The sequence below is a fragment of the Podarcis vaucheri genome, assembly GCF_965113315.1.
Source record: "Podarcis vaucheri genome assembly, chromosome: 10".
Classification (NCBI taxonomy): Eukaryota; Metazoa; Chordata; class Lepidosauria; order Squamata; family Lacertidae; genus Podarcis; species Podarcis vaucheri.
Window position 1 is genome coordinate 39,704,964 of NC_138748.1, and position 20,684 is coordinate 39,725,647.

Consider the following 20,684-nt stretch of genomic DNA (forward strand, 5'->3'; position numbering starts at 1 on the left):
ACGGGAGACAGCTCATCTGTTTAATCCTTATGTTTTAGTCAACCTTCCTTATTATGTGTGCAGGGCTCCAATGCTCAGCTGGATTTTGACTTTCAGAATGAATTGATGGAGCTCTTTGATCTTTGCTGTGTGTTGCATCTGTTTCATCTTTCATCCTAATGCACGATCTTCCCAACTCCAGCTTTATTTTTTCCACATGAATTCATCATGTATATATTTTTTACTTTGCTCTCCTATTTCTTTGTGTTCCCTTCTTACAGGCGTTGAACTTGATGTGGCATCATTTGAATATGACAGCTGTTTTGTATATGTAATTTAAGGATGCACAAGATGGCCGAAGAAATGTATGCTTAATTGGGAGGAACATTTAACACAAGTCAAATCTTTAAATGAGATGAGGAACCATCTAAAACAAAAAACAAAAAAAAAAAAAACCCCGGACAAATTCTTGTAGACATTTCATGTGGTCATTATCAAGATAATGACTATATCATTATATAGTCTCCCATAAACATGGGATAACTTCTGCCTATTGAGAGGGGGGGAGGAATATAATAGAATTAAATAGACATTTAGCAGTGCCATCCTATACCTGCCTGTTCAGAAGTAAACCCCATTGAGTTCAATAGGGATTACACTCAAGCAAGTGGACACAGGATTGCAGTTTATGTTACTTTATTTGCTATTATGCATTATTGTGATACTTATTAAATATCCTAGGAAATTGCCCTCTTATTTAGGAACTGAAATGCAGTGCAATTGTATTTTTCTGGCACAGTAGTATGTTGACGGAGGTAGCAATCTGCCTCTAAGAAGATGGAGATTGGATCGGCTTCCAAAGTACTTTAATTTCATTGATTGGCCAATATTGGACTTTACATTTGGTGCAATATTAGGATTCAGTGTATTTTAGAAGAGTAGATCTACAATGATCCAATAAATTTCAGGAAGACTTTTACAAACCCTCTAGCAAATTTTTCAGACTTGTTTTTTGAGCTTGCCTTAGAACTTCAGTTCTAGGAAAGATATTTCTACCTTCCTTCATGTACTTTGCATGGAGAAAGTCCCAGGTTCAATTTCCAGGTAGGACTAGGAAAGACCCCTGCCTGAAACCCTGAAGGATTGCTGCATATTAGCTTAGACAATACTGAAACAGATGAGCCAATAACTGTGCATGTGACTATATGCAAACTTCTCCTACGCCCATATAGATAGTTATCTAGGACTTAGATTCTAAATTCTAAGATACTTGAATTTGTTTGCTTCAGGTACAATATTCCTGATAGCTTACTTACTGTTTAAAAATGAATGTGTATTGAGAGTGCATTATCGGCAGATTTGGTGGGACGCGGGTGGCGCTGTGGGTTAAACCACTGAGCCTAGGACTTGCTGATCAGAAGGTTGGTGGTTTGAATCCCTGCAACAGGTCCCTGCTCCTGCCAACCTAGCAGTTCGAAAGCATGTCAAAGTGCAAGTAGATAAATAGGTACCGCTCTGGCGGGAAGGTAAACGGTGTTTCTGTGTGCTGCTCTGGTTCGCCAGAAGCAGCTTAGTCATGCCGACCACATGACCCAGAAGCTGTATGCCGGCTCCCTCGGCCAATAAAGCTAGATGAGCGCTGCAACCCCAGAGTTGGCCATGAAACACCTTCCCTCCCCCAGATGCTGCTGGTAAAGTATATGAAAAAATCCAGAGGCCAGATGTAATATGCTAAATTTAACCCATATACAATAGACTATTGCAGTTCCTTTCTGTTTTTGGGTAATAAATGAAATCGTCCATAACACACTTAACTGCAAAACTTTGACTGCTGTGCCAGCCTTTCATCTCTATGTCATAGAGGAAGATATGGAATAAGAGGGTTATTGAAACATACATATACAAAGCTCTGGAGAGATAATGCCATACATATAACTATATAGCTTATTTCTTACTCAAGGACTTCTTCCCTGCCACGAGCATATCATTTATTTTCATAAGATGGCTGGTTGAGGCAGGTAGGAATTAATAGGAATTTCAGCTGTTTTTGAAAGGATCACACTATTTCAACAATGATGATTCCTAGTGAGTTCTTCTTAATCCTGAAGACTTCACAGGTTCCTTGGCTGTTACTAACTTTATGAGCCAGGGTGGATGTTGGCGCTGAACTGTAGCAATAAATGACAAATAGCAGAGCAAATTAATACCTATCTGTCTCCATCAATCAGAAACACGTGAGAACTTATTTCCTGAAATGCAGTGGGAAAGGGTACAGAGCCTTAAAAAGGAACCATGCTGCATTTATGTACAAAGAAATGACTATGAAGATTCTCACCCATACACTGCTGGCGGGAGTTAGGAAGTGGTGGTGTTCCTCTTCTGGGCTCCATGGAGAGGGGGACTCCAGTGTTGTGCAGCCACTGAAAGCGCAGGCCACTGCACACTCCCCTCGGTGGTGGTCCCACCAGCAATAGCTCTTGTAAGGTTAAAAAAGGGTCGTTACAGAGGTTGGGTAGAGCACAGCAGGCCTGGCAATGGATCTGCTGGATTCAAAGCCAACCCAAGGGAACTGATCTGATTGCATGTGCCTCAAGACACCCCATCCCAGACCCAGTTAGGATTGCTCTCTTGCCCTAGGTACACACACAAAAAGAGGCTGCAGCCCTAAACATTTGTACTAGGAAGTAAGTCCCACTGACTCCTGTGTAGCTAACATTGTTAGCTATCCTAATATAACTCCACTGTTGAATCTGTGTGAGTAGCACTTTTATTTATCTGGCCTGTAGTCACTTTGGTGCCGCTAATGCAGCGGTTTGACTTCACCCTCAGAGGGGCACTCCATTGTCTCTCGGGACAGACAGATGCCAACAATAGGCTATCTGGATCTATTGGATGTTCTCCAAGCCATTCAGATACCTGAGAATTTACTCGGTTTGAGTAACATATTTGTTTCCATAAATATGACACTCGCTCTATGCAGTGATCTCATAATGAGCCCTGGAAAAATACACCATGCTTTCATGTGCAATGCCGTGCTAATGGGGAAAAATAGGCACCTGGTATCTGTAGATTCCTTCCCTCCATCATTGCTACATTTCTTTGGACAGCTCTCTCTCTCGCTCCCATTCTCTTTGGCAATCTAGGGGTGAAACTTTTCGTTCCAGGATAACTGCTTGTATGGTTCTACAGCAGCATGATTGGTCTCCTGTGTAATTTTGGAACTTCCCTCTTTAAAGACTTCCTTTCTCCCTCTCTCTGTACTTGTTCCTTTCCCTTTATTGTCTTGCTCCATCTCCTACGTTATAGTTTTGAATTTCAACTTTTTTAAGGTTTTGGAAGCATTTCCTTAAATTTCCATTCATTTTGAGGGTTTTCTGGGTCGTTTCGGCCCCTTAACAACTTTAATTCTGAAACAGTCACAAAACATATTAGTTCATGTTGCATTGTATGTACACATATTGTTTATATTGCAAATTGTAAGACAAAACCAGGTTGGGGGGGTAATTTTGCACAACAGCTGTTTCAAAACTTTTGCAGCTGGGTCATTATTACTTTAGTTTGGAAAATGAAGGGTGTAGGTCAACTTGGGGTTGTGTGTGTGTTTATATCTAAATGCTCCAGATGTAAGCTTCCTTGGATTTTTAGAAAAATAAGTCTAGAAACATTTTAAATAAATAAAAAGGATGTTCTAAAAATAGTAGAATTTTATACTTGCATGGCTGAACTAGTTTTCTCCTGGCATTTTAAATGCAAGGCAAAATGCAGGTCATAACCAATTTCCACAAGTGTTTTGACTTTCGCCTCAAGAATAGAGATGGGTTGCATACTTTTTATGACAACTTTAGAAAGAACCAAGTAAATTGCTTGCCTCATAATCCTTAAAGTGCAGCAACATAGCTAGCAGTACCAGGCATGAAAGGCTTACAGAAAGAATATTTTGATTCCGAGATATGAATGATCGCTGCTAGCAATGACTAGTCAGAGTGGAGTTTCACAGTGTGTGTTTACTGTAACTCCTCTACAAGTGCTAATAGTACTTGAAAAAGTGAGATAAATTTTGCATTGCTCTGTAAAATCATCCTAGTCAGAGAAAGCACTTATATCCAATTTTTGAAATGTAACTCTCAGCATGCTGTTTTCTATCAAACTGTGATATTGGGTGATAACAAAAGTTTCTTTATGTTGCACATGCTTTTTTTTTGTTCTTGAATTTAAATGACCCAGAATCTGCTGAATAGTTATTTTATTTTCATGACACGTCTTGCAGTAAGGATTCAACCATTTCCCATAGTTATCCAATTTTTTTGGTCTGCTGTTTTAAATTGATGTATTTAGTATTTTTCAAGAGTGACAGTGAAATGTTAACTATCACTTAACTTACATTTATTTAGAAGGGAGCCTTCCTGTAACAAGATTACGGTAGAATTTAGGTGCCTGTTCCACTTGTTGGAGTTCCTAGGCTGTCAGACTAGTTAAGATGGAAGGTGCCTACAGAGAAGACTTTAATGAAAGCCAACTGCTTCTGTGGGCCCAATTAAGACTATCCAACTGTAAAACACAGCCCTCTGGGTAGAGTTGGATTGCCCATTTTGGGAGCAGGGGGGGAGCAAAGGGAATACCTAGTGTCATGGTTAAAAGGGAATTGTCTGAATGTTCAAGGGTTCTACCTAATCCCCTAAATTTTAAGTATGTATTATTAATAAGGTTAGCAGTGATGTCCCTCAGTGCAGGTTTACATATGCACCACTGCCTGAACTTGAAGCCCCGGTAACAGTTCTTGAGATATGGATGTGCTCTTGGTCCCAAATCAATCTTGTCATTCCTCAGAAAGCAATGAAAGATAATAAGTACTATTCACCTGATTGCCTTCCTGCTCTGAGACAGCTGGTGACGCTTGTCTTCCTGATAACCAGGACTTTCAGATCTAAGGCAGGGATAAAGAAAAGCCGGGAGCTTGCTGAATCTAAATTTGACAGTCGATGGCAGTGTAGAGGGGTCAGGAGGGATAGAATCTCTGACACGTATAAGAAAGGAACAAAATTTATCTGCTCTGGTTGCAATGATTAGATGTCTCGTTGTCTGGCTTTCTTATAGTGGATGATTGATCGTGCCCGCCAGCTGCCTAATATCATAATTAACAAAGTTGCTACCGTGTCTGAGAAGTTTAATCGAAAAAAATTGCCAGCAGTATGATGCCATTGTCGCCCACAAAGATCACAAGCGTGGCAGAGTCGACTTTTGGACTAATGGAGCTGCAGAACTATGTGGCTGGAATGAGAAGCACCGCACCTGAATGGCTAATGGTATGTCTGTTTTTTCACAATTGCATTTCCGCTCTTCATTTTCCTTTTGTGCAGTCTAAGAAAGCATGAATTTTCATTTCAGGATGTCATGGGGTACCTACATTAATATTTGATGTTTCTTTATCTTTGTTTATTATCTGCATAACAAGTTTTAAATATCTTGCCTTTGTTAATTATTGTGCCAAACATTATTTAAATCAGCTGTGAATGTGGTAATTGCTGCTATGGTTTACTGTCCCCCCCCTCTCTTTTTCTAGCTGCTAATAGGTTCTCTAAGGTTTTTCCTCTTTTTGCCTGCATATATCTTTAAATGTATGATGCATAGCCTAGACCTCCTGGTATTATGCTAAGGAATGTTGTTAAAATATACACGTTTATGTATCTCCTTATGCATACAGAGGTAATGATACATGGTTAACAATCTTGACTCCAAATACCTCAAACCATTTAAGAAATAATCACATATCACAGTTCTTTATTTGAAATATTTGTGTGTTTTATGGGTAAAAAATTGCTTTGCAGATCTCTTTCTTCTTTGCAGTTGTATTTTCTTCCCTCTTTGTGAGCGGTATTTGCTCACATAGTTGTCCCCAGAGTACATGTTGCTATTGCCAAGCTAACATATGACTCTGAATATTGACATTGATGGTTCTGTGTATGCACCCTGCAAAACAAAACAACAACATAAAATACAAAGAAAGAAAGAGAAATAATGGGAAATTATTGAAAAATAAAGACAAAGGAAACACTACTGGATTTATGAAACAGGACATGAAAACTTGAAATAAGAAAACATTGTATATAAAGCCTGCATACTTTACCACTATTTTCATTTAATAAAGCCCATGGCATAAAAGGGGATATTTTCTTGGCTTGTTGAGAATTATAGAAGAAATTGTACATTTTAACAAAATTTGAAAATAGTTTCTACTGCAGCTTAAGTGAATATGCAGTAGCTATTGTGGTGGGTTGTCATTCTGATCACAGAAATATCCCTGAAAATATTCTATTTCACACTGGGCTCCCCCGCACCCCCCTTACAGTATGTCTGTCACCTGCAGATTGTAAACTATATTAAAACATTATTGATCCCATTGTACATTCACTAAGACTTTTAAGGATGATTCAGTAAGTATTTCATATTGGTAATTTATACTGTCTGGTCAAATTTAGTGATGATTTATTTTTTAATTCCTAGAAGAAGAAAAACAGCAGTGGCGGCTGATATTCTTCCTTTACTCAGGATATTGTTCTGAACTGAAATGCTATTTCTTGATCTGAAATGTGCTTTCCACATCATCAGTTATAGGTAAAAATGTTAACCTTGCCTGGCATTTTTTTTGTTCACCATTGGTTTTTAAAAACTCAATAGTTTTCTTGGAAACAGAATGGTGTAAATATAGAAGTAAAAAAAAAAACAGATTAGTGATGCAAATTTCATACAGAAGGAAAGATTATGCTACTAGAACAAGTATATTGTTGTTTTAATCAGCACTCCCATAATAATTCATGTAATTGAGACTTAGGGCATTGTTAGAACTCAGCTGGAGAACCAAATGTCTATATGGATTACAGGAGGAAACGCTAAAGCAATGTCACAGCAGATGTGTCTGGCTTTTAACAGGATTAATTCCTGGGATATGTAGCAATGAACTGCTTGTAATAGTTTCAGAGGAACTAATAATTTTGAGAAATATGTTAATAGCAAATGTGCTAATATAAAGGGCTAGAAGATTAGCGATGCATTCTTTTGCACTGAAATAAGAATATAATAAATGTCTCCCAGGTGACTCAGGCTACAGCAATTTTTATTGGAGATTAAAGCTTGATGGACCTTTGCTCGGGTGATTAACCCTTCAGAAATTAAAACCTAGTGCTAAAGTATTCAGTCCAATTTAAATGCAAACAGAGGGGGGGAAAGGTTATCATTCAAGTTTTTAAAAACCTTTTAATTTTCTTTTTTCCTCCTCCCCTATGTCATTGAGAAGACAGGCTAGTAAAAAGGAACATGATTCAGTTTGGACAAAGCTGTTCAAATGGCAAAATCGCTTTCCAGAATCCAGAGAAGAATATTCTTCAAAGGAATTTCAGAAGTAAGTGTGAGCCTGAGGTGAGACAGGTAGGACAGTAAACATTATCTGTTTAATATCTCTTAATATCAAGTTTAATTAGACTGTGTTCTTGCAAGTTGATTAACACTGGTAATTAATTTGTTAATGTTGCAGCCTAGCATAGAAAATGTTTCAAGAGTTTAACTTGTACGAAGTATGAAAGTCTGCTTTTAAAGCTGACAAACTATTATGGAACATGTTGAGTCCATTAATTTACAGAGGCCTAAAAATAACATCTACACACTTTTCCAGGTTAAGGAAAAGGATTTTAGGATAGTCCTTGCTAGCAGTCATATACCACTGGTGATATTCAGTTGGATTAAACAGAATAGATCCATTGGTTTCAATAGGTTTATGCATCTTTGAACTAATGTTTGTAATCACTTGTGTTATCTTTCTGTGATTCTGCTTAGGTTATACAGTGGCATTGACAATATGGCATTACTGCATTTAATTGAACTGGCGCAATATTTTGGAATTCTAAGCTTCATTCCATATGAAATTGAAGTTTCTTTGCAATATTTATGTTCAATGTATTTATTTATTTATTTGTTAGCTTGTTTATTGTATTTGCAGGCATCAGCTTTCATTTCTTCTTATAAACTTTCATGAGTCATTTAATCCCACGGATTAAAGAAAAAAATCATAAAATGGCATGGAAAGGAAATACGGAATATTCACTTCACTAATGTCCAAGATGTTGATGAAATGCCATAATTTCAAATTCAATATAAAATCTTTATTTTTTTTTGAAAAATTAAACTAAAAGCAGAGTGAAAAATAGGCTCATTATGCAATAGAAATCAGTAGTTTAAGAGTATGGAAATAAAACACAGATTTGGGGTACATATGTTTTAAGCATTATAATGCAGAATTTGACTGCTGAATCCCTTCTGGTATTATTATTATTATTATTATTATTATTATTATTATTATTATTATTCTCCTCAGTTCACCTGCTATTACATAGGAAAAAAACAAGATGAGTTGAGGCTGCAATCCTATATTTACTTACCACACAGTAACTCTACTTCTGTCTAGACATGCATACAATTGTGCTGTATGCTAGTAATTCTCAAACTGGTTTTTGTGTGCACTTCCTTGAAGCATGTTTCTCCACCTCCTCCTATATTCAATGCTGACACCTCAAGAATCTTGCTAGCATCATTTTACATACGGATCTGCCATATTGCACCTGACCAGCAGGATAGTATAGAGGAGGCACCTTTTCATAGTTCTCCTTGGGACTTGGCTATACAGCTGCAAATAAAAAGTTTTAAGTGTGCTTTAAGTGCAATATACAATATGACACTAGGTGGCGATGGTGAGTCTTATGGAAAATTCACTGTATTTTTTAAAAAACGCTTTTTCAAAAAAAGCATTTTCAGAATGGTTTTTATATGTGTGTAGATTCCTCCCAAATTAACTCTTTTTGCATCCTGCAGCTAGTGTGGTGAATCTAGTCTGCAGGTGTTAGCGTGTATATATAAGACAGGATGCAAAGCTCCCCAACTAATTTGCATGCAGAACAAGTAGACAAAAACCCACTGCCAGTCTCTCCAGTGTGGGCTAGCAAACATTTCCTTGAGGCTTTTCAGAGTCACTACTGCGCCTTTAACTAGAAACTTCCTCATTGGAGTGTCTGACACAAACTGCTTCCTGTTCATTGTGGCATAGCAAAGCTGGTTAGCTAGTTCTTCTTTACCAACAATGGGAGTTTTAAATTTCAGGTTTCTTTTCATTTCTTTAATTTTCTTCCATTTCTTTTTGACTGTGAATAGTGTCATTTTATTTATTTATTTTTAAAAAGCGGAAGCTTGGGGAATTGTACAATTATGGGGAAATTAAGAGGTAATTCATCACTAAAGTCACAAAAGACAGCTTCTAATTAAAATGCCAGGTGAAGTTTGTTGAGGGGAGCTTACTCTAATAATAATAATAATAATAATAATAATAATACTCCACCCGTCTGGCTGGGTTTCCCCAGCCACTCTGGGTGCCTTACAGCAGATATAAAACATAGTAAAATAGTAAACATTAAATGGATACAGACCATTAAAAGGATACAGACCATGGCGATGCCCATTTCCAGAAACTATAACACTAATGTAGGAGTTAGGTAAGGGACGCGGGTGGCGCTGTGGGTTAAACCACAGAGCCTAGGACTTGCCGATCAGAAGGTTGGCAGTTCGAATCCCCGCAACGGGGTGAGCTCCCGTTGCTCGGTCCCTGTTCCTGCCAACCTAGCAGTTCAAAAGCACGTCAAAGTACAAGTAGATAAATAGGGACTGCTCTGGCGGGAAGGTAAACGGTGTTTCCGTGTGCAGCTCTCGTTCACCAAAAGCGGCTTAGTCATGCTGACCACATGACCCAGAAGCTGTACGCCGGCTCCCTCGGCCAATAAAGTGAGATGAGCGCCGCAACCCCAGAGTCATCCGCGACTGGACCTAACGGTCAGGGGTTCCTTTACCTTTACCTTTAGGAGTTAGGTGGAGCCACCATTTTAGTTCTACTTCTACAAATGATTGCAGAAAAGCAAAGCGTCAGCAGCGTTAAGGGCTCCAGTATGGAATAGGTCTAGGTGAGAAACCTACTACAGTACCTGAAATCTAATTTTCTCTATTTACAGATTATTATTATTATTTTTAACAGGGGAAAATGTGTAACAATGCTAGCGCACGAGTTTGTGAGAGGCTTCCACAACTTCCAAATGAAGGCGGGGAATTAAATGCTGCTCTTGCAGTAAAAAGGCCCTGTGGCCATAGAGCAGAAGATGCAGATTTTGTTTTTAATTTGTAAGAGGCCTTCTTACACCCTTGGGTTAGGTCAGAGTGGATTTGTAGCTATGGCCAGGCTGTGTGGGTGGAATTTGGGGAGGATACAGTTGGGACTGGTGGAATGCAATCTCCTATATGAGACGGGGGCCTCAGCCAGTGTTGAGAAACACTGGCCTATATCCTCCAGCATAGCTGTACAATTAATCAATTAATCAATTAATAAGCCTTTTGTTGAATAGCAGATGGAAAGAAGCTTATGTCCTTTATATATGAGAGTGCAAAGTTAAGAACCTGCTTCCTTTTCTATTCTGCTAGCTCACAAAGGTTAGAAACAGCACTGGTGAGCCAAGTTAAATTCTGGCGTTACATTCACTGCATAGTTAAGAGTTCCTATCTTTTAAAAATTTTAAATTAAAATTGTAATAAATATGCAATCTCCTGTCCTGTTCAATTTATTTCTCTCTTTCATCAAAGATGAGTTCCCACTGACACTGTGAAGATAGTGAAGTCCTAGGCGTTGTAGTGGAGAAATTAAGGAGCCTGAGGCAGCAGCAACATCCTACCTAGCCCTTTCATTTACACTTAAAACACCCTCCAGGGAGGGGGGGGAAAACCTTTTTATGGGACCCCATGAAAAAAAAGTGAAAATGATGAAAACTAAACTTGGTGTGGAGTTCGTTCAGTTGGATGACCTTGAAAAGAAAAGAAAGGAAAGGAAAAGTAAACCCTTTCAGGACACAAAACACACACACATTGAGACCTAGATTAACCCCAGTGTTTGAACTAAGCAATCCACATGCTTAATGGTCTCTTAACTATATTCTCCTCAACATTTATAACCATTCTATTTTCCTTTTGGATTTTTATATATATTACTAATTGCTACCTGCCAGCTTTGCCTCTCTGCTTTGCAATTTACCATGTAAACTCCCTTAATATATGTTGAAATGTTTGCACAAACTAAAATAATACACCTGTTCTGTCAAATGCCTCAGACAATCACATGGAGATTAGAGGCTTGCCAAAACATGCATTTGAAACTTGACAATGCATGCACAGAATTTAACCACGTATAACATAGCATTCCAAGCTGTTTATTCAACTATAATTTATTTTACTATGAAGGAACCATTTGGCTTTGCTAATGGTGTATATATCTAGTATTAATGCATCTTCTCTTGAACGTTGCCATTATTTCCACATTTTAAACTGAAGAAAGAGATGAAACAGTAAATACTGAATAGATATATATATATAGATATATCTCATGCTTTCTACATGTGCATGAAATTTTCTGCCTAGCTGCCAGTTTATCACCTCATTTAAAAACTATACTGCGGTTCTTAAATAATTATAAATTTTTGCTAATTAGGATATATACATATTCATGACTTAAAACAGGGGTGTAAAAAACCCCCAATCAAATGACTTGGAGGGTCAAAGTGTGTCCCTGTAAAGGTCCAGGGGCTGTATCCATAATATTTCACACACAATCAGGTCTATTTCCCTTCAGTTTGATGGGTACAATTTGGCAATTGTGAGGTTCACAAGCTGCTACAAGTGTTTCACTTCTGTAGTTTCAGGCAAGGAAATACTGGAAGGGCATGGCAATAAAAAGGCTTTGCAAGATCGTTACCTATCAAAGTCCACATCCTGATAGCTGGCTTCTCTCCTCATCAATATGAAGAACATTGGAACCTCAGGCCCATGAACTGATTTAAATGGCAAGCTGGGTCCATTTCAGTATTTCTGAACAAAAAATATAAAAAGAACCTTGCTGGGTCAGTCCCAAAGCTTAGCGAATCCAATCTCCTGTTTCTCACAGTGGCCAGCCAGGTGTTTTGTGGGAAGTCCATAAGGATGATATGATGACAACACCCTTCTCTTGCTCCTGTAATTGGCCCCTATTCATAGAGACGCCATCTCTGATCATAGATGTAGCAGGTACCTGTAACCATTGATATCTTCCATGGATGTGCTTGCCTACACTCCCTTTAAAAGCTACCTAAGATAGTGGTCTGAAAGTGGCCTGAGGTAGACCAAACCTGGAAAAGACATAGGAAAAATAAAGTTTTGGAAGAGGATCAATTGCCCAAGTCCATATCCTGAAGTCTGCCTTCTTTCTTCTTCAGTGTGAGGAATACTGGTTAAAATTGCCTCAAGTCCTGATTTAAGGAACAAGTATAAAGGAACTGAAAAGATATAGCAATTTACAACAAATATAGGCAATAAAAAGAACATCAGAACTAAAAACACAGTTCACTAACTATTTCAGCAAGACTGTGGAAGAATTCAGTAGCCTATCTGCTTGTACGCAAAACTTGTATGGCTTCTTAGCCCTAAAAATCACTGGATCCTTAGGGATCCTTATGGCACATCTTGGGGTGCAAAATGTATTGTCAGAGACCACAGAGAACCAAATAAATTAGCAGGGTCTTTTGTTTGAAGCCCCTTGCTTATGGAAATATACCAGCAAATTACCAGCAAAGATTGTGCATGTGCATATTAAGGAGTTCTGACTGGTATTCTAGGGTGACCAGGCCCCTGTGCCTTAAATAGTTATGCAGGAGAAGAAATGTAAGCAGGATAATCATCTGAGTTGGTATGCAACTAAGTTTTCCTCAGATAGACCCATCAAAATTAAACTACCTACCCTTACTTTTATTTGTTTACACAATTTATATATTGCTACAATGGTTTCCAAGCAATATCTAAACAGCATTGTGTTCATTAATTTCAATGGGTCTATCTGAGGAAAACTTGGTTGAATACCATGCATTGTCTTGTAGTGCTGCAGGACTGAACATGAGGAAACCTCTCAATTTTCAGAAATGAATTCACAAGTTATAATCTGTCAGCCAAGAGATTACAAATTAAACTGCTTGGCTAGAAATGGTTTTTATTGCAAGTGCCGTAACTTTATAATTTATGGGTTTCATATGGCAAATGCTAGTAATATGGCAAATGCTAATAAACGGTCATATACAGAATTTAATTTTATAAGGGTAATACATGTTCCACAACACTGTTACTTCTAGATAAGAAATTGTGTGTACCTCACATGTACCTTCTCACATAATGTTGTTTGCTTGTGAAAAGATAACACATTATTTTAGAAAAAAAATCAATGTTGGGTTATATTGGTTTGTTTTGAGAACATGAATTTGCCATGGGTAGGTAGACTGATAGATTTATTTTAGACATCTGTAAAAAACACATCAATAATACCCTTTGTAAAGTTTTCCCATGGAATTCCTGCTGCAACATGACAAAGGCATTTGTCAACGAGAATTGCATCGCTGTTTTCATTCCACCCCCACCCACTGTGGCCCTTTTTTGGGAAAGGAGGACACAAATTTAGTCACGGTGCAATTTGTTAAAAAATCTACATGTAATGTTAAAAACGTCATTGCTAGAAGTTAAGTGAATGGTTAAAGGCCACGATCCAGAGCGTGCGTTTTGCATCTGCCAAGCTGTTCTCTTGTTTGCTTCCCTCCTTTCTCCCTCCCACATCCCACAATGCTGCAGCTTTGTCTCTGGATAAGCATCTATGGTTTAATGGAAAATTATATTTGTCATCATGTGGTTGCCTATGTACTTTCATTAGCAAATAAAATAGGAGAATTTTAATGAGATGCACTGATATCAAAGTGTTTGCTGCTTAGCCATATTAGATATATGATTTGCTGTCATGATAATGAGTTGCATATTAACTTTGTTTTATTGACTTTATAATGATGTATGACTGTGGCGAGGATGACAGATAGGGCACAGGATTATTGTGGGGGTAAACAAAATCGATTTGTAAAGCACTTTGTAATGTAAAATATGCTATAGAAATATAGAATTGGATCCAGACTGAAATCAATGGAATTTAAGATAGTCATGACTAACTTAAGTCCCATCTATTTCAGTGGGTCTACTCTGCCTAAGTCCTCAAACCAGAGTGGTTAATTGGTGACCCTCAGAATGCCCTTGGACTTGAACTCCCATCATCCATGACCATGGAGCATGCAGGCTAGGACTAATGGGAGTTGGAATCTGACACCTGGCGGTCACCAGTTACGTAGCTGCCCATGCCTGTTTTCAGCACATTACAGTACTCTTGAAGTTGCTCTACTGTAAAAAGGTAAAGGTAAAGGGACCCTTGACCATTAGGTCCAGTCATGGCCGACTCTGGTGTTGCAGCGCTCATCTCACTTTATTGGCCGAGGGAGCCGGCGTACAGCTTAGTCATGCTGGCATGTGGCCAGCATGACTAAGCCGCTTCTGGCGAACCAGAGCAGCACACGGAAACGTCGTTTAACTTCCCGCCAGAGGGGTACCTATTTATCTACTTGCACTTTGACGTGCTTTTTAACTGCTTGGTTGGCAGGAGCAGGGACCGAGCAATGGGAGCTCACCCCGTCGCGGGGATTCGAACCGCCGACCTTCTGATTGGCAAGTCCTAGGCTCTGTGGTTTAACCCACAGTGCCACCCGTGTCCCTTGCTCTACTGTACTACCATATTAATAAAAAGTGGCTCTTTAACAGATCTTGCTTTACTGTTTGCTTCTTCAAAAATAAAATAGGTCTATAGTCTCCCTGGCTGAAATGGAATAGGGCATATTGCAGCAACAATAAATTTCTTCGATGGGCTTACAAATGAATGACCTGATCCTGTCGCCTCTTAATCAACCATGCGATGCACTCCTAAGATAAAGGCGCTGCTTTTATCTCTGACAGAAACTGCAGAGTGTAGTTTAGTGTAGGAATGTCAAATTAGGACTGCAGAAAGCCAGGTTCAAATCTCCGCTCCAACATGAAGCTTCCTGAGTGACCTTGTTTCAGTTTTTAAACCTAACTTATTGCATAGAGTTCTCTGAGAAGTGGCTTGCGCATACACTGCTCTGAGCTCTCTGGACGAAGGGGGTGGGGGAAAACGTAAAAAATAATGTAGCACTGGTGGCTAGACATGATGACAGCATGCACGGTTGTTGCATATTGTTTGTGGTGATGGGTAAGAGATTCCGAAGAGGCAGGGTCACAGGAAGATCTGCTATTTGTATAGTGAAATAGGGATAGATGAATCTATTTCAGTTTCATGTCAGTTTTCCGTGAGGTTAAGCATTATTCCATTCTCTCCTCTTTTATGCAGATTAAAAGAAACAACTCATGAAAAATAGCATTTAAATTGTATGCAGTTCTCTCCCTGATATACCAGTCTAGTAGGCTCTTTCTCCTAAAATATAAATTTTCTGCTTTTCTATGCATTATTCCCTAAAATATGCATGTTGTGTGCGTTTCCCACCACAAAATGAGTATTTTTCTATTTGTTTTTGAACCAATACTGCATCAAAACATTGGGAGATGTTCTGTCCTGATCCACGTATAAATTTAGGAGCTGTGAATTGTGTTTTAAAATGTATTCCTACATCATAGTGGCTGCCTCCGGTCTACCTCTCCTAAACGCTGTCACCTTTTGGATAACTATAGTCTATAGTAAAGGACCAAGACAGGAGGCATTTCTCCTGTGTTCCATTGCTCCCTTCCTGTTCTGCTCCTTGTGAGTTTGGACTGGGGAAAGAGTGGGGAGGGGGGACTTGGTTTCTCAAGCTCAAAGGGAGTCACCATGAAGTCCTGTCCCCAGTCTACATGACCTTATGCTATGGCATCAGATTCAGTGGGCTCTTTCAAGCCACACAATGGTTCCTTGATCACTGATGGGAAACCCATCTGGCTCCTTAGCTAGTGACAATCCAAATCAATGTTGTGACCACTGTTGGATTCCATGGTCGTGACAACTCCACACTCCTCTAAGACATGTCCCTTTTTTCTTTAATAGTCTTTAATCCTTAATGATATGAATTGTTCTTCATTCTTATTATGGAACTGTTCCCTACACTCAATATATAACTCAGTGTTCTTCTTTACGTTTTCCCAGTTGTTTTTCTTCATTTTGTCCCATGTACTTTTAAGTGGACTAAACATGGAAAACTTAAGGAGAAACTTTTAAAATAATGAAACATGTTTATATTTATGCAAATAATCAGTGCTTTGTGAATAGTATTTTTAATTTTTTTTGCAAAATTGCCATAGTAAATTTTACCAGCAAAGTTCACGTTGATATCTGTTTGTAGATACATTAACCTTGAATGTTCTTTAGTGGGAATCCATCAAAAAATATTGAGGGGGTCTAATTATATTTATATGCATACAGTTTCTGAAAATACAGGTCAATTAATTGCTGAGATTTAATTTAGATATTTTTCACTGAGTCTGCAATTCATGTTCATTTTGGCTAAATTACCCTTGTTTCTTCATCTTATTTGCAAAAAAAGGAAAGAAAAGACTTCTGCTTATTGAACTATTACTACAGGATCCAGCTTCCCCCCTAAATTACACACTTTTTGCATAAATGTGCCTAATTACCTGAATTCAGTTTTGATTAGCAGTGTTAATTGATGCAGCTGTGGATGGGATCTGTTTACCTAAATTACCATGTGCAAACAGCAATACGTCTGAAAGTGAATATGCTGAACTGAAAATACTAATTAGCTGAGACAGATTGTTATTCAAGTCACATCTCAGGGCCTTTTTAATGAAAGCCTGGATATGTCAGGGCTTTATGATATGCAGACAGAAATCTCTATATTACCGTACATACGATTTCCTAAAGTTAATTCATGAGAGCAGATGGGAAGTCGTTTGGGTTTCTTGTGATTTACTTCTAGTGTTAAATATGAATATTGTGCTTTATTGACAACATAGACATTGTTTTGGAACCCCCTGCTTAAAAAATCATAGTGAATACTATGACAACAAAACCAGAATTTATATTTTGAAGCTAGCATGGCAGTGCTCAGATCTTCCAAGAATTCTGAATACTAGGAGTACTTTGCACTAAGTACATTAGTGTGTCACCTGGAAGATGTTCATGGGACCAAGAAAAGTGCTCCTATATCTTTCAGGGGCGTGAAGATCTGATTAAGGAATAGCACAAGAAAGGGATGGACAAAACTGTTAATTTCAGTTTCTCTCTCCTCTTTCACCCAGTATTAAGTTTACTTTGCCACATTTCTGATTCAGTTTGTGATTTTTTTCTTCTGAAAAGGCTATCCTTTTAGGGCACATTTCTACTATTATACAGACTTTTATGCAGTTTCCTAGTATCCACATGTTTGCAAGCAATTTTTCGTAATATAATCATTTTTGTATGTTTGAATCCAAAAATATATGCATTTTATACACTCATTCTGTACACACTTTTTTTTTCTTTTTTAGAACATCACAAAATTCATGGTGTGAATTTTACGGGATAACTCATTTCATGTACTGTTTGGGGAAACGCAAGGTAGGTCGGTTCAAATTAAAATGTGACCAAACAGAATTTCTTCCCCATCCTTAGCACCATGACTATGAGTCTGAAAAACAGAGGCTGAATAGTAATCTCATTGCCCTCTGGTTACATATCTTCCTGGCCTTAGACACAATAGTGTAAATGCTATCTTGAGTTCATTCTGAGCTCATTTTATTTAGGTTTCCCAGCCATAATGAGAGATTTCTGATGGACAGAAGGTTGTCTCCAGGACTAAAGTGGCTTTGGGCAAAGTGTCCTCTGTTGGTTAGTCCTTGTGGACTTACCTGGCTAAATTGTCAGCACTCCGAGCATCTGTCCTTTACTCATAGTGCACTAGGAGGGTCCAGGACAGGTAGCAGTGGGTCCTACTAGGCTTCTGAGACCTTGGCAGTTCCCCAAGGATAAAGGACCTGCTGGTTTGGTTGTAATATAAAACCATAGTCTAGTGTAAAGTAAAGGTAAAGGGACCCCTGGCCATTAGGTCCAGTCGTGGCCGACTCTGGGGTTGCGGCGCTCATCTCACTTTATTGGTCAAGGGAGCTGGCGTACAGCTTCCGGGTCATGTGGCCAGCATGACTAAGCCGCTTCTGGCAAACCAGAGCAGCACACGGAAATGCCGTTTACCTTCCCGCTGGAACAGTACCTATTTATCTACTTGCACTTTGATGTGCTTTTGAACTGTAGGTTGGCAGGAGCAAGGACCGAGCAACGGGAGCTCACCCCGTCACAGGGATTCGAACCGCTGACCTTCTGATCGGCAAGTCTTAGGCTCTGTGGTTTAACCCACAGCACCACCCGCGTCCCATAGTCTAGTGTAGCATCGTGTAAATGAACATCACTCTCATACTCTCCCTGTTCTCTCTCCTCTCTGACTACAAGAAGCAGATTGGAAGCAGTTTCTTCCTTTTAAAACAAACCTCAGTTTATCCTCAGGGCTTGACACCTGTGGAAGAAAATGCTTTGCCTCTTTCATAAATATATATATATGAAATTTCTGCTCTTCCTGCAAAATCAACTGCGTAGGACAACTGCCCCAACCTTTTATATGAAAAGCTTAGATCTTTGAATGACCGTGTTGCATATTTTTTTTAACATCTGAGTTGGCTGTAAGGGTGTGAAGATTAATGTGTTCTGTTGCTGAGAAAGTGGCTAGAGAGATATCCCTGCCCCCCTCATAATATTGGAATTTGAGGTTCTCCAATGAAGCTGACTAGTAGAAGACTCAGGACGAAAAAGGAGGAAGAGCTTCTGCACATTGTTAAATTATGGAATTTGCTCCCGTGAGATATGGTGAAAGCCCACAACTCAGAATGCTTTAAATGGGGTTAAACAAATTCATGGAAGCTGCTATGATGGGCTGTAGACTATCTTCAGGATCAGCTGCAGTGTGCCTCTGAATATGACTGGAGAGCATCAGTGGGAGAAGGCATTTGTGCTCATTTTTGCTTGTGAGCTTCCTTTAGGCACCTGGCTAGCCACTGCAGGACACAGGATGCTTAACTAAAAAGGCCTTTGGTCCGGCAGGGCTGTTCTTATGTTCCTTAACAGTGAGATGTAGTGGCTAGAGCAGATTTAACCAGACGAATTCAGGCTGAAATTCTTGCTCTGCCACAGCCTTCTCTCAGTCCAACCGACAGGGTCATTGTAAGGCCATAATGGGAGAACTCTGTACATTGCTCTGAGCTCTTTGGACTAAGGACCAGTGTCAGATAACCAAATCGGCAGAGTAGGCACTGGCCTATGGGCCCCACGCCTTTTAGGGGCCCTGCAACAGCAGATCAAAATAATATTGATTTGATCTTGAAATAAAATTAGAATCAAGCTTTCTTAGTTAGGTGTTATCCCACTAGAGCACACACACGAGAGGGGCCCAAGTTTTCGACTACCTAGGGGTCTCCACAGGGTTTAATCCAGCACTGGAAAGTACAAGTTAAAATTGTAATCAATAAAAACCCACTGCATTGTGGTGACGGAGATACTATGTCATTTTTTGCTTGCTGACCCTTTGTCAGACTTAAGCTACACAAACCACTTTATTATGTGGTGGAATCATTCGTGGGCTGCACCATTTTGGACTGTTGGTGAGATATTGTGCTTTTGAATGCTCACCCTCCTTGAAGAAAGCCCTCTCATACGTAGAAAACTTGTATGTCAGAAATAAGTCTAGCCATAACTCTTTATGGTTTTCTTTGTGCAGATAATTTTTCTTTAAAAAAATACAGTTCTGTAATTCCCTCACCTGTACAGCCTAAAGTGTAACTACTAGGAACGTTTGTACATGACAAACATTACCAGGAATTGCCTATTTGTGCAATACAGTGGTACCTCGGGTTACATACACTTCAGGTTACATACGCTTCAGGTTACAGACTCTGCTAACCCAGAAATAGTACCTCGGGTTAAGAACTTTGCTTCAGGATGAGAACAGAAATCGTGCTCCGGCGGCGCGGCAGCAGCAGGAGGCCCCATTAACTAAAGTGGTGCTTCAGGTTAAGAACAGTTTCAGGTTAAGAACAGACCTCCAGAATGAATTAAGTACTTAACCCAAGGTACCACTGTACATGGTTGCAGCACTCTTAAGACACTTGAAGAAAGAGTTGAATCCTAATCACGTTTACTCAGAAGGAAATCCCATGCAATTTATTAGGATTACTTGGTAAGTGTTGTTAAGATTTGAGTCTAAGGAATACATATCAGTCTAACAACAAAATGCAGCATCAGTGTCTTATAGGTGAGAAAATGATGGGATAACATGAAAATATCAAGGTCAAATAGTAACAATCTTGCAGCATTTTTTTAAACTTGCTTATAAGACCTTTAGGGCAAGAATGATGCCTGTCTTTGTGCAATGCAAAGCACAACAGCTCCAGTGAGCCCCCTCATAGTCTCTTGGTGCTACTGAAATATAAGTATTAAATAATTCAAGACTAATAAAGATAGGAAACTGCAGAGCTAGAGGGAAGCAACTCTGCAGCTAAAGCTGAACAGAGGTTGATAAAATATTGGACCTTGTTTTAGTGATATCAGCAGAAGAAGCCATAATGCTGTGTGTTTCTGTGAAAACCATGCAGCAAAAGTATTGCCAGCAAACTTTCCAATGCCTAAGGGATTTTAGAGGTCTGATCCTCTTTTATGTCAGTTCTAGATCCTACAAGGGTCGCAGTGTCATAGCAAG

At 39.0% G+C, this 20,684-nt stretch overlaps 1 protein-coding gene and 1 long non-coding RNA gene across 8 annotated transcripts in view; one reads left to right on the forward strand and one right to left on the reverse strand.

The window, feature by feature from the left end:
- LOC309542183 overlaps window positions 1–20,684 on the forward strand; it is a 113,317-nt gene that overhangs the window by 68,564 nt on the left and 24,069 nt on the right. For 4 of the 7 annotated variants that reach the window (XR_014224123.1, XR_014224125.1, XR_014224126.1 and 1 more), the window contains 4 exons: window positions 5,074–5,282; window positions 6,481–6,591; window positions 7,271–7,401; window positions 17,434–17,503. This is a non-coding gene — a long non-coding RNA (uncharacterized lncRNA). The remainder of the gene's footprint in view (window positions 1–5,073; window positions 5,283–6,480; window positions 6,592–7,270; window positions 7,402–17,433; window positions 17,504–20,684) is intronic. The other 3 variants (XR_014224124.1, XR_014224127.1, XR_014224122.1) reach the window with 2 other exon arrangements.
- The window catches only part of IKBIP (IKBKB interacting protein), a 433,380-nt gene that overhangs the window by 34,945 nt on the left and 377,751 nt on the right, over window positions 1–20,684 (reverse strand). The gene's annotated exons all lie outside the window — the stretch shown is intronic.